Below are 13698 nucleotides of genomic sequence, written 5' to 3'. Positions count from 1 at the left end.
AGTTAGGTTTTTTTTAATTGACTTTTTTTCATTAATTAAAAGGGAAGAGAGATAAATCCTCACGAAATTCTAGGTCATAAATTAGGACACATCCCACCCTTAATTCCATTAGCTATAAATGGGATTTATGTTTAAATATGCAGAGTATTCAACACCTACACATATTTAACGTCTTCAATTTTTTCATTAAATCTGTTGCTGTTAGGGATTGAATATCTTAATACCGTTAACATCATGCACCCTTGCATAATTCACAAATCACGAAAGTACAAAGTACATTTCACAAGTCGTAAATTTACATTTTACACTTTTTAATTTATGTTGGATAATTTACAATTAACAAATTGTGATAGAACAATTGTCAAATTATAATTTATCTGTGCACATTGGAGTTGGAATTTTGAACCCTTTGGCTTTCCATAATTGCTAGCGCTCTCGAGCGCTAGCAACTACGTTAGTCCAAATTACTTGAATACGCATGCTCGGCCGCCATGGTCGTGCATTCTGGGAAAACTGTGAAAAACTACTACAGATAGACCGTACGATAACAATTTCGTGGTATCGTGTTGTAGCATGAAATAAGTGTTTATTTATTGTGTAACTTACACTTTGAAGATAACTTCATATTTATAATATTTCAAATTCTGGGGTTTTTTTTGCTGACGGAAAAGCCCAAATCATTATATTATTTGATTGTTCTAAACAATGACAAGGGAGGTTGTTTTTTTTTTTTTTTTTTTTTTACATCTAAGCACAATCAAAGATAGATTCTAATTTCTGATTGGTCAATTCAGCCAATCTTACAATTTCCAGAAACAGAAGCAAGAATTTACACTAAAAATAACGAATAAATCCACTATTTGTGTTTTACACTTTGAAGATAACTTCATATTTATAATATTTCAAATTCTGGGGGTTTTTTTTTTGCTGACGGAAAAGCCCAAATCATTATTTGATTGTTCTAAACAATGACAAGGAAGGTTTTTTTTCTTTTTTTTTTTTTACATCTAAGCACAATCAAAGATAGATTTTAATTTCTGATTGGTCAATTCAGCCAATCGTACAATTTCCAGAAACAGAAGCAAGAATTTACACTAAAAATAACGAATAAATCCACTATTTGTGTTTAAAAATTCTGATGTGTACGGCTTTTAACCTAACATATCTTGACAAAGATGACCCAAAGGACCAATTAAGCTACTTCACATGCGTTCCAAACTCTCTGGACTCTTTACACGATATACACTTTGAGTTATTTTCTATATTCCTTTCAGCTCCCATGTATTTTCTTTGCTACATTGCCAAGAAATTCTCTTCTTTAAATCAGGTCATACATGCAATGTCTCAATCGGCATCTTCTTCATATTATATAGAGCCCCCCCCCCCTCTCCAGTAAAGGTCATATATGTTCCGTTGCGCCAAAATTCCAATAGGTTAACCCCCCCCTTATTTCTTAACCTTTGAGTCTTGAAATACGCCTCACAGAACAATAATAACTTTATCACTCTCCAGCCTCGATCAAAAATTAAAGATTTCTGCAAAATAAATTACTTGATCACGGACCTTCCTTTCTGTGTTTAAAAATTGCTACGGCGCTAGCTCTCCTATCTTTTTTAAAAGATAAACTTGTACTATCATCTATTTTATGCATATAAAATCAGATGACTTTATGGTATAATTTTTTGGTCGGGATCGGCCTGCGGCCTTGGGTATTATATAAGTCGGAAAGCTTGGGATTATTATTCTTTTCATCAACTTGCTGGATGCAGAGTAGGTTGAATATTTCTTTGTCAAGTTTTTCATAATATTTATAAGAATTTTTTTTGCATCGGTCTTAAATATATTTAAATTTTGGTTAATGGATAATAAAGTTTGTATGTTCTTACAAAATACTATTTTAATCCAGCATATATAAATTCTCTGGATTGTGCTGGATTTACAGCCCGATTGAATATGACACGATAGCCATTTTGAGTATACTGTTTCTAATTTTTCCCGTAGCAAATTCATCGAAAAAGTTTGTATCTGGTGAATTACAATTAGTAATTTTTTGTCTGTGATTTACTCTAACGAGCGAAAATGCCTTCCAAAAATAAGACTTAGAGAAATTGTGGACTGAGAGATAACGTGGGGAAAGCAACAAGGTCAAAGAGGTCAAGACAAGAGCGACCAGCGGTAGCGGTTGACGATAATCCTACAGTACAGGAACCAGGTCCTTCAGGAAGCATCGTTGCCCAAGAGAATATAGTTGGTGCCAGGAAGTCAAACTCTCCCCCACTGGCCCCAGCACCTGTGCCTGCTTTGGTCATTGAATCTCAATCAGGAACAAGCATTGGTTATGAGAATCAGTATGTAGATAGCATTCATTCATTTTTGGCTAGCAATGTCTCTAACTCGCTGAAGTCTAAAATCATTAGTTCAGCTTACATAGAGATTAGGTTGTCGCTTGATAACACTTCCCTGATAGAATCTTCAGAAAAAAAAAAATTAATGAAAAAGGGGAGTTGGTCACAAGAGAGTTTGTTAAACTCAGCAATAAGATTCAAAATATCAGTAGATGGACAGATGTATTCTTAGTTTTCGCTAGCATTTATGCTTCAGTCCACCCAGAATCTTATCAGAGTTTGCTGAAATATTTACATGACATAAGACTTGGGGCATCAAGATGTGGGGAGGGGGATTTGGGATGGAAGAAATATGACGAGCAGTTTCGACTTCGCCGCAGTATCGATCCCACCATAGATTGTTCTAAAGCATACTATGAGTTATGGTTGATGTTTATGTCATCATCCCCACAATTTAAACTAACAATTAAACCAAACAACCCAGCTTACAACAAGTACTATAATTTCAACTTCAAGGGTCATTGTGACAGTACATGCACAAGTGTATTAAATGTTCCGGGAGTCATCCGCAATATTTGTGCCCTCAATCTAATTATGTTGGGAAATCCACAAGTTACCCAAGGGGACCACTGCAGGGGCAACCCAAAGTTAGACCCCTTATGTCACACCCAACCCAAACGCCAAGACCACAAAATAATACGGGCCCTAGGAAATCCCCTATTAATGTTGAAAAGGTAAATGAATATTTGCAACCATATCCAGACAAATATGCTGCTAATTATTTAAAAATGGGTTTTCAAAGTGTTTTGAAATAAATTATACAGGCCCAAGGTGTCACATGTTTTAAAAAAATCTTAAGTCTACAAGTGACCACCATGATGAGTTGATGGACAAGATAAGTAAGGAAATAAAGCTTGGCCGAATCATAGGTCCCTTTGATCAACTTCCAATTTCTAAGTTCCACATTTCGCCAGTTTGCATTGTCCCTAAATCTGATGAAGGGGGGCAAATGATTACCTATTTAAGAGTCAAAATCAGCAAGCATCGAGCATTTAGTTAAAAAAATGTGGAAAGTGGCATAGAGACAGATTTGGTTAAAACCCTTATATAAATTTTCAGAACAAAGGGTATGATAGAAAAAAGCAAGCAAAAAAAAATTTTTCGCATTGTTGCTATGGAAACCACGCGCCTTTCAGAGAACGTGGTTTATACTTTATCATGACACTTGAATTTATGGATAAACAAATACTTTTTTATTACTTGTCATTAAAAATGGCTTTTTAAATTACTATTTTATTAGTATAAATAAACTCTTATTTTAACAACTGTTGATTATTGAAATTCTCTTCACCTTTTGATAAATATAACTAGTATTTGGAGGTTAATTTTGCTTTAAAAAACAGCAAATTTGAAGTACTTTATAAGAAATCTACAACCACATTAAAGCTTATCAACATAAAATATTTATTAAACAGTATTTGTTCTAGAAGAATCAATTATAAAATCTGCAGGCAACTAAAGCATTTATGTATGAAAACTGATTTTAATCCATACTTTTCTGTCATTTTTGCTTCAAATTACCTCCCTTTGGTAAGGCTCTCTAACATAGGAGGAAAAAACGGTATTTTGCTTACATTGTTTTTAATAACAATGTACAGAAGACTAGCAGAAAATTACAAACTTGGAGCGGTCTGAGCCTCAGTTTTGGCATTTTCGTGGGTCTTAATTATGGTGAGTGATTGAAAGTTTTACCAATTACCATTACAACAGTTACTGAAGCATGTATAGCATATAAATTAATCATGCAGTAAAATTTGTACATTTGGAAAGTGTTTTTGCACATTTTAATTTAATTCTGGTTGATTATATATGTTAGCATTATTTTAGTATTTTATAATTAAAAAGAAAGATTATGCATGGCCCATGGAACAAGAGGAGGGGGGGGGGTATGCCCCCCCAATGATATTGCCGATATTAAACTACATGTATAATATCATGATAAAATGAAATTCTGCGGGCCTAACGTGAAAAGGTTGGTCAGTCACATCACTGTATCCTAAACTATAAAGTTTAATTTTAATTTAGTTCATAATTTTAATTTGTCGTATTCACTGAAAGTATGCAACTAAAGTCACTCACCAGCTAAAATGATTACAATTCATAAATTGATAGTCTGGTAAATCAAAATTTTGTATAGAAGATATTTTTATTTAACATTTAAAATAATACCTGCTTTTCACATGAAAAAAAAGATATGAATTTATGAAACCAACACTATTATGAAACATTTGTAAAATTGAAGGACTTTTGTCAGGGCGTCCGTAAAAAAAAAATGAAAAGGAGGAAGGGGGTTTACTTTCTTACTGTACTTAATATATTTTAGTTTAGGAAAGGGGATTACCTCGGAAGTATTGTGATACCGACAACTGTATAATGTAGTGTACTAGTGGTAACTGAATTGTATATATACCACAGTAAAATAATGATTTTTTTTTACAAATAACTTTTTGCTGATGTCATCCAGTGTTTACTCATAAAAGAAATTTCATATTCAGCTAACATTTTCTCCGGTACCACTGAACTAATTTAAGCCAACTAGGTTCAAATAATAAGCATCATTAGATTGAAAGCACATAAATGTAATGAAATGAATATCTATACGCCATTTATTTTTTTTTTGGGGGGGGGGATTGGAAAAATGTAAAAAAAAACATAATTTAGAGTTTTGACAAAACGAAAAAAACCTAGAACCAGTTGACCTTTTTATTATCTAAAATCAATACGGTCTCAAATTTGTGAGAATGAAATTCGGCACTTTGAAGTCAAACTCGGAAAGAAACAGAAACAGAATTGAATGAGCTGATAATTAGAATAACATAGGAAAAACATGTAATACATTTAAATTAGTAAAAACGTTAACTTTTTAAAATAAAATGATAAACCATTGAGATTTCTTGGAATTTAATTGATTCCAATAAACATGCTTGCATTCATCATCATTGCTCAAGCTCAACTAGACATTGTTCCTAGTAAATGAAGACAAACCTGTATAATATTATTACATTTTAATTTTATCACTTTTTCAGATTCCAAGAATACATTATTACAGTACAGACCATTGATGTCGGAAGTGAGTGGATAGTGTTACCCTCAGGGAGCCAGAAAATAGATCCATAAATTGTATTCATTAAAGTGGATCAAATAAAAATGTTCAATCCAAAAGTAACATTCTTTGTTTGTCTGTTAGCATTTTTGTATCGATGTAAATCTAATGACTATCAATTTTTGGCATGCAGATTCAAAATAAGATAGTAGAAGAATCTGAAACATATCTTTATATTCTGCATTTTGAAGTACATGTATCATATATGATTAAAACAAGGTCAATATTAAACTAGAACTGTCCAAATGGGACAAAATACCTCCGCTTGGTTTTTTTAGAGGTGCTAATTCTTGAATATTTTATGGATCTAAGAGAAGAGAGAAATGCTAAAACATTTTTAGTGCAAATGTAGTTGCTCATTATATTTTTCATAAATGAAACGAAGGCGCAGCCTAAAAAAAAAAAGACTAAATATACAGATCAGACACAAATTATTAACTTCTTCTGTCAGTGACCTTGAACTTGCATAAATGACTTTGGTACAAAGTCATGACACAACCTCAGGTTATAAGCAATGTTTGAAGTAGTATATTCAAGTTTTTCAATTATAAACACGAATTATGAAATTTTTCTTCCAGTGCCCTTGAACTTCCCCAAATGACCTTGGGTCAAGGTCACGACACACCCTTGGGTCATGGGCAATCTTTGTGTGAAATGAGAACCTACCAAGTTTATCCATAAGAAAGATATGGACCGGATACGAATTATGAAATTTTTCTTCCAGTGACCTTGAACTTCCCCAAATGACCTTGGGTCAAGGTTATGACACACCCTTAGGTCATGGGCAATCTTTGTGTGGAGAAGTAGATTCTAATGTTCCTCTGTAAGAAAGATATGGACCGGACTAGTTTGCACAGCTAGACAGACGGACGGACAAACTGACTCCTATATACCCCCAATCCATCAATTAATTTCAAAACTGACAAAATATTTTTGTGAGAGAAAAGAATGAGGACTAGTTTAATACAAAGCTTTCATTTTAAAAATTTCACTTTATAGCATTGTTATGAATTTTTTAGGGTCAGTTCAAGTTTTAGACATTCATAAATATACATATTTATATAGCCCTTGCAGATTTTCATTATAGGTACTTAGAGATCTTAGCTGTCATGAAATATTGTTTCTTAATTAGGACAGCAGGAGAATGTATCGTAGGTTTAATACCAAAGGTTGCAGTCATGCGTTCTTGACAGACATGGTATCGTTTTTGAAAGTGCACGGTGTGGGGTAGGCATAAAAAAAACTGCAAGAAAAAAAAGGAAAAGTGGGGAAATTCTCCAAACTCAGGGGGGTGGGGCTTTCAGTGAACATCAGGTTACGTTATGTGTCTTCCCCCCCCCCAAGCAACCCAAAACTGATGCTACATGCCTGATTGATATGGTTTTACTTTAAAATTATGTGAGGTGTCAAAGTGACTCTCTTTCATAAACTAGCATTATTGTGAGCAAGCTCATAAAATGTTACCCACCCTCCTGCTATTGCATAAAATGTTTTTATTACAAGCAAAGGTCCAAATATTAATTTAAAACCTTTTTAAAACTTTGCTATACAGATATACATACCCAAATGACTATGACATATACTCAAGTCATATGTAGTAAAACCTTTAAATTGTGTAGAGCACAAACTTCCGATTGCTCTTCATTCGAAGTTATACATGTAAGAATATATAAATGTACCAAACTCATTTAGTACACTTTTACTGCAGTGACCTTGAAAAAGCTATGTCCTTGAGTCAAGGTCAAATATGTCCAAATGAACTTTGGTCATGGTCATGTCAAACCCACAGCTGAAGAACAATCCCTGAGAAGAATCCTCAAGTCTTTTCGTTAGAATGGGCAACGATTGCACTATTCCTCTACCAATGACCTTGAACTTGTTCAAATGACCTTGTGTCAAGTTTTGGACACATCTCCAGATCATAAGCAACCTTAATATCAAGTATGAACTTTCATTGGTAATTCATTGATATGTTATGAACATGTCAAAATTTAACATACATATGGAAGGATGAACAAAGTGATTCCTATAACCCCCCCCCCCCCCGTCTTTTTTTCCAAGTTTAGATTGTGATGAATATAAAAATCCTTTTTGAAATTGAATGTGCATTTATTTATCAACAATAGTAAAATTATGAGTATGCTTTAACAGAACCAATATGACCAATATAATGGACACTGTACATGTATTCAATTACCCCCACCCCTTCAAAAAAGCTTATATAAATGCCAGATTGTCACACATTTTAACCATTTGTTACTTTTTCCTACTAAAGTTGCCTGCAAATTTTATTGTATAGATATGACGTATACATAACCCCTAACAAGATCACAGCATTCAATTTTCCAGCAGTGGTTGTAGATTTCGCATATATAGTGATAAACATAGGTAATTTTTTCAAAATTAATAATCATTGACGCCATGTTCATTTCCCGTTGTCATGGCAACAATATCACTACAGAAATTTTGATTTTCCTATTTCTGAAGAATGAAGTAATTCCATCATTCAACAAATAAAGTAACCAAAATACCTTATCTTATCACATTCAGAAAACATATTCATAGAAAAATGGCTAAAAATCATTGATTTTCATAAAAATTTATGAACCCGTTGCTAAGGAAATGAATTTCCTTGGATACCAGGCCCTTCATACGTTCCAAAAAAATTTTAATTGTGTTTTAGCATTAGATAGGACAAAATCTTTTATATAACAAAAGATTTTGAAAAAATAAAATTTTGACTTTCCATTCAATGCTCGATGTTTGCTGATTTTGACTCTTAACCTATTCTAGTTCCCAGGGGATCAACGACTTTGTAGACCCAGATTTATGTACAGTGGAGTATATATGCATCTTTTGATGGTGTAGTCAATATGATTGCAAATTTGGGAAGGGGCGCATTGATAGGTAAGATGGATATTAAAAGTGCTTTTCGTTTAGTTCCAATCAATCCAAGGGATTTTGACTTGTTAGGGTTCTCTGTAGATGGATTATATTACATAGATAAATGCCTTCCCATGGGTGTTCCATTAGTTGCAGAATTTGGGAAACATTTGCAACTTTTCTACACTGTCTTACTCAGTTCAAGTCTGTATTGAATACATTAGATTATTTTAGACGATTTCCTTTTTGCTAGTAGGTCTGGTAGTGATGAATGTAAAATTCTAATGTCTACTTTTAGTAACTTAGCTGGGGATTTAGGTGTACCACTAGCCCGTGAGAAAACTTCTGGCCCAATGACAAAAGTAATATTTCTAGGTTTCGAAATTGATACACTAGAGATGACAAGATCTCAGAAGCAAAGTTAGAAATCCTAAAGAGTCTGATTGAAAATTTTTAGATAGGGAAAAAGTTACACTGCAAGAAATGCAGTCTTTAGTTGGAATGCCCATTTTTTTCTCAAAGGCAATCAGATCTAGTAGAGCTTTTATTCGAAGAATGTATGATGCATTTAGTGGAGTTTTCGAGCCATATCATCATATAAGATTATCAGTTGGCATTAAAAGTGACCTTAGAATGTGGCTGGTGTTCTTGAACCGTTTCAATGAGGTAGCATATTTTCCTAATACTGTATGAGAAGATTCTAAAGATTCTAGCATTTTACAGTTATTTACAGATAGTACAGGTTCAGGTTGTGGGGGTTACTTTAGTGGAAGTTGGTTTTTTCTCCAATGGCCAAAACACTGGAACAACCAAGAACTTTTGAGAGACATGACTTTTCTTGAGCTCATACCAGTAGTTTTAGCAATAGAGATATGGGAACCTAGGTTGCTACATAAAAAAGTTCAGTTTCATGTTGATAACCTTTCACTAGTTAGTGTCATCAATACCTAATCTTCCTAGTCCAAAAGACTTATGGAATTGGTAAGACATTCGGTTCTTAGACTGATGATCAACAATGTAATATTTAGGGCAAATCACATTGGTAGCTTGGATAACAAAATTGCAGATTCTATTTTTCGCAAACAGTGGTTCCGCTTCAAGACGTTGGCACCAGAGGCAAGCACCAGACCAGACTCTCTTCCAGTAGAATTAGTCAACATAATTTACAGATACAGATAAATAAATTGCTAGATGCTTCAATCTCTTACAACACTAAAATAGCATACGAAATAGGACAAAATTCATTTTATAATTTCCGGAAAGAATGTGGGTACGGAATTTCATGGCCCCCACCTCTTAGGGATGTTGTTCACTTTGTTGCTTATCTGTCACTAAAGAAGTGTTCCTATGCTACTTCCATGTATTATCTATCTTCTATTAGTTTTTCAATGCAAAATCCATAATTGGGTTGATGAAACAAAGAACTTTCTAGTTGTAAAGGTTCTTGAGGGTATGAGAAAAACTGGTAGGTCTGCAGATGCAAGGCTACCTATAACCTTGCAGTTGCTTACTAAAGTTGTTAGGGTTTTACCGAGCATTTGAAGCGATAGTTATGAAACAAAATTGTACAGAGCTGCTTATATACTAGCCTTCTTTGCTTTTCTCAGAAAAGGGGAAGTCACATAGTCTACTAGTAATAGTGTTAATACAATTTTACAAGTGATTGATGTTTAATTTGAAGCAAATTACTCCATGGTTTTTGTACAAATAAGAATGTCAAAATGTGATCAGGACAGAAAGAGGGTTTCTTTAGCCATTGATAAAAGTGAGGGAATCCTGTGTTCGGTTGCAATTTTGATAGATTATCTCGCAGTAAGACCAAAAATTAAAGGGCCATTATTTATCCACTATGGAAAAAATCCCCTTATCAGGTATCAGTTCTCTTCGGTTTTGAAAAAAATCACTTCAGGTTTTGGGGGTTCAGGGACATTATAGGGCCCATTCATTTCGTATCGGGGCAGCCACTGCAGCATTTGAATGGGGTTGTTCACAAGATGTCATGTAATGGAATCAGCTGGGCGTTGGAAGTCTAGGGCATATAAATCATACATAAGATGTCCTATTTGGCAGATGCTGGGGGCAAGTTGTAATTTTGTAAATATAACAAGAATTATTCAAATTATTGCGTAAATTTGTAGAGGTCCCTGCAGTTAAAATCTGGTGTGTGGGCTCCTCTATTATTAAGAATGCAATGATGGCATCAGTATGCAGACCGGGGGAACAAATCCTGGATTGGATGCATTGAAAATAAATATCAGAATACGAGGAATCTCCAGACTTTTTGATTATTCACTGTGGGGCAAACGATATAGGGTCAATTGTTCAATATACTCTTATTGAGAAAATTAAATCCCATCTAAAGATTATTAAGACTCGCTTTCCACATTCGACACTTGCTTGGTCACAGATGCTGCCACGAAATAAATGGAGGTACTCGGGGGAAATAAAGCAATGGAGCGATTCCGTCTTTAGGCCAATAGGGTAGCTGCTGAAAAACATGTCACAATTTCTGTTGACAGATGGAGTACACCTCAATAACCGAGGAAATAAACTCTTTCTGCATAATATCCAAAAGGGGGGGGGGTTGGGGTTTAGAATTTTTCCTGTCAAAACAAGGCAATGTATATCCTTAAACAAAACATAGAGAACATTGGTCCGTGAGGGGCTTTTTTGTCAGTTGCTTGGGTGCTCCCCCCATGTGTGGGATGACTGCGAACTTTCCTTTGGTTGTTCGCTGTCATGTGGCGTTTGCGCACACCAAAGCAACTGAGGCCTACATAAACCCTGTATTGTTGTGAAGTCTTTACCATTGAAATGTGAAGGGGGTTGAAGTGTTGAACCATTTTATATGTAAAATATTTGCTGATATGTTGATATAATTTGTTTTGTGCTTGAATTGTGCATGTAACTAATTACACTTAAATAAGTAACCTTAAATAAAGTAACCACCCGCGGTTTACCAGGGGTGGTCATTTTTGAACATATGATTTGTTTTTGTTGATGAATGTTGTTTAATTTGTGTGGGTTTGCCCAAAAGTTGTGTGTATTAATTGGTATCCCACAAAATACTATGCCACGACCAATGTTCGCCAAAATAAAGGTTAAAACAAACATCTTGTTGTCATTTCCCTGTATAAATAACTTGCAGTTAAAGATTAAAATCGGTATTGTTTATTTGATTTTACAATGTCAATGTCAAAGCTGATTTCAATATATATAACTCATTCTTCAATACTGGTGAATTTTTAAAATATATTTCTTTTCTCCTTTATTTTCCAATAAATAAAGTGGAAGCAGATAGATTGATATTGATATGATTGGACACTTGTGTAAGGATATAGTATAAATAGTTTTATGGATATGAGTTAAGGAATAAAAAAATATTGATCATTGTTGTATTGCATTTACGGGATTTCAATTGCAGAAAATGTGACATAATTTTCGAATAGGCATAAAGATGTTGTTTTATTTAAAAATAAAACCATTTGGCATGATATATGTGTACATTATCTTAGCATATAAATGAAATAATATATTTATTTTGTCAAACATGCTAAAATTATCCTAATTATTTTTTTCTGAACTTAAAAATTTGTGGTTTATGTTCGTAACGCATGGTGTCCATATGCATTGAACTTTTTAACACCTCTCTACAAACATTAAATAATTTGTCAAGTTCAATTTCTGTGTTTAATTAATGAGTATGTATGATAAATTATTTTTAACAATATGCTTCATGAACATAACTCAGTTCTTTTTGTAATTTTAAAATGATCTCTGATTGTAAGATGTTTGGTGTCTTGACGACCGTTACGAACATAATAGCTTTCAGTATGATTGCTAAAATAACAGCCAATGAATCATAAGTTTGGCTCAGGAAGTCCGTAGCAGTGATATAATTATTAATTGAAAACGAAAGTAGAAAGGTTGCGCAGCTGTCTGCAAAAAAACATGGCGATGCTCATTGTGTCCACGTGGAAGACAGAAGTTACGTACATAATAGATTCGGTAAGTATTTTCATATTGTATCAATTTTAGTGAATTTTTAACACATAAATACAGTCATTGTATCTCTATACCATGTAGCCATTAATCAGAAACTGAAATATGTTGCTTATGACCATACAAAATGCATAAATTTGTCCGAGTCGAGTACTTTTGGTTTAACATTTGACTTTTGATTCGCGTCTTTTGTTACGAACATGTGTTTTTGCATTATTTGTATAATCTATTAATGATAAAGTTATATTGTACTATATTTTATTCTATATTTGTTAGTTTTGTTCTGCTCTTATCAAAGGATGAATACTTTTTGAATATTTGTTTTAATATTGCCATATCATTTACGCAATTACGTTCATAACAGAGACACGAAAACTTGAAGTAGTGACATAATTTGTACTTTAATTGCCTTCTTTCTGGTTTTATCAAGGATATATAATAAATATAATTAAACAGCATATGTGTTGATTACATCATGTTATATTTTGTTTTTTATATATTTTTTTCTTTCAGATTTACAAGAAATGACTGAATTATGTTCGTAACAATGACACAAAGATCCAAGACTCAAAATAGAAGACCCAGGATATTTAGCAATCCATCTGACAATTTACTTGTCTGCATTAATTCTCTTTGAAAGCTAGTCTATTATTAAGCTTTGAAATGAAATATTAAAAGTATTAAAGACAAGTGTTCGATTGTCTTGTTATTTTTTTTTTGTTCGTTTTTAAAGCCTGATTCGGAGTTAGGTGTCCATGTTACTTACATAATTTCTCCTTTTTTGAAACTAGAAATAAAAATTGTGACTTTTTAAATAAATTCCATTTAATAAAAAATTAAACATGATTTCATCATACCTTTTTGATTACATTATTTTCATATTTTAACAACTTGTTAAATTCTAGTAACATGTTACTTGTTTAGTGCTTATGTAAGTAACGGTGTCCATTGGTAATCTTGGATATATTTTCTAATTATAATGGAATAAGGCAGAAATAAGTCATGCAGTAAAACATGCAAATTAGTGTTTATATACTTCAAAAAGGATTCACCAAAAAAGAATAGCTTATTGATTTAAAAAACAGTCACTGTGGACACCAAGTTACGTACATAAAATTTCAGACATGCTTGTACATTTGGACACCTATCTCCTCTTTAAGACTTCAGATTATCTTCCCATCAATTTTTTTCAGAAGCAGGAAGGGTACTGACTCAATTAATATACATAAATTATGAAATTGATTATTTTTAAAAAATAACCCTTTGGTCACACATCTGAACTCAGTACTGAAGAATGAGTTATAT

At 33.2% G+C, this 13698-nt stretch overlaps 1 long non-coding RNA gene and 1 pseudogene across 1 annotated transcript; both read left to right on the top strand.

Annotated features, from left to right (window-relative positions):
• Window positions 1–2103: 2103 nt before the first annotated feature.
• LOC134268539 (uncharacterized) lies at window positions 2104–10876 on the top strand (annotated as a pseudogene).
• Window positions 10877–12296: 1420 nt separating this feature from the next.
• On the top strand, window positions 12297–13086 carry LOC134268547 (uncharacterized). Its single transcript, XR_009992385.1, has 2 exons — window positions 12297–12399; window positions 12907–13086. It is a non-coding gene; the product is annotated as an uncharacterized LOC134268547 (long non-coding RNA).
• The last annotated feature ends 612 nt before the right edge of the window (window positions 13087–13698 follow it).

This window comes from Saccostrea cucullata, unplaced genomic scaffold (assembly GCF_032062105.1).
Source record: "Saccostrea cucullata isolate Sc308-1 unplaced genomic scaffold, CSIRO_AGI_Scuc_v1 ctg15354, whole genome shotgun sequence".
NCBI lineage: Eukaryota > Metazoa > Mollusca > Bivalvia > Ostreida > Ostreidae > Saccostrea > Saccostrea cuccullata.
Note: the sequence above shows the minus strand (reverse complement) of the source record. Positions and strands in the feature narration are given on the sequence as shown.